This window comes from Nerophis ophidion, linkage group LG06 (genome assembly GCF_033978795.1).
Source record: "Nerophis ophidion isolate RoL-2023_Sa linkage group LG06, RoL_Noph_v1.0, whole genome shotgun sequence".
Classification (NCBI taxonomy): domain Eukaryota; kingdom Metazoa; phylum Chordata; class Actinopteri; order Syngnathiformes; family Syngnathidae; genus Nerophis; species Nerophis ophidion.
The window spans coordinates 57,806,940-57,807,936 of NC_084616.1; the positions used below are offsets into that span (position 1 = coordinate 57,806,940).

The following is a 997-nucleotide window of genomic DNA, read 5'->3' on the forward strand; positions in this document are numbered from 1 at the left end:
GTTTACAAGGCCCCGCCTTCTGAAATACATTTCCTATTGAGAACTCCCAGATGCTTGTGTGGAACTCGAGAGTCAGGTTACTGAGCCTGTACGTTGGAGTTTAAAGGCCTACTGAAATTAGATTTTCTTATTTAAACGGGGATAGCAGGTCCATTCTCTGTGTCATACTTCATCATTTCGCGATATTGCCATATTTTTGCTGAAAGGATTTAGTAGAGAACATCCACGATAAAGTTCGCAACTTTTGGTCCTGATAAAAAAGCCTTGTCTTTACCGGAAGTCGCAGACGATGACGTCACAAGGGTGAGGGCTCCTCACGTCCTCACATTGTTTTTAATGGGAGCCTCCAGCAGCAAGAGCTACTTGGACCGAGAAAACGACAATTTCCCCATTAATTTGAGCGAGAATGAAAGATTTGTGGATGATGATATTGATGGCGAAGGACTACAAAAAAATTAAATTAAAAAAATTAAGTTAAAAAAAACATTTTTTTTTTTTGGGCTTACGGCCATACTACCCTGAACACGCCCGATCTCGTCCGATCTCGGAAGCTATGCAGGGTCGGGCCTGGTTAGTACTTGGATGGGAGACCGCCTGGGAATACCAGGTGCTGTAAGCTTTGGGCTTCACGGTGGCAGAGGGGTTAGTGCGTCTGCCTCACAATATGAAGTTCCTGCAGTCCTGGTTTCAAATCCAGGCTTGGGATATTTCTGTGTGGAGTTTGCATGTTCTCCCCGTGAATGCGTGGGTTCCCTCCGGGTACTCTGGCTTCCTCCCACCTCCAAAGACATGCACCTGGGGATAAGTTGATTGGCAACACTAAATGGTCCCTAGTGTGTGAATGTGAGTGTGAATGTTGTCTGTCTATCTGTGTTGGCCCTGCGATAAGTTGGCGACTTGTCCAGGGTGTACCCCGCCTTCTGCCCGATTGTAGCTGAGATAGGCGCCAGCGCCCCCCGTGACCCCAAAAGGGAATAAGCGGTAGAAAATGGATGGA

General features: G+C 46.9%; 1 non-coding gene across 1 annotated transcript; it reads left to right on the top strand.

Annotated features, from left to right (window-relative positions):
• The first annotated feature begins 500 nt into the window (after nt 1-500).
• LOC133555294 (5S ribosomal RNA) lies at nt 501-619 on the top strand. Its single transcript, XR_009807319.1, has one exon. It is a non-coding gene; the product is annotated as a 5S ribosomal RNA (ribosomal RNA).
• The last annotated feature ends 378 nt before the right edge of the window (nt 620-997 follow it).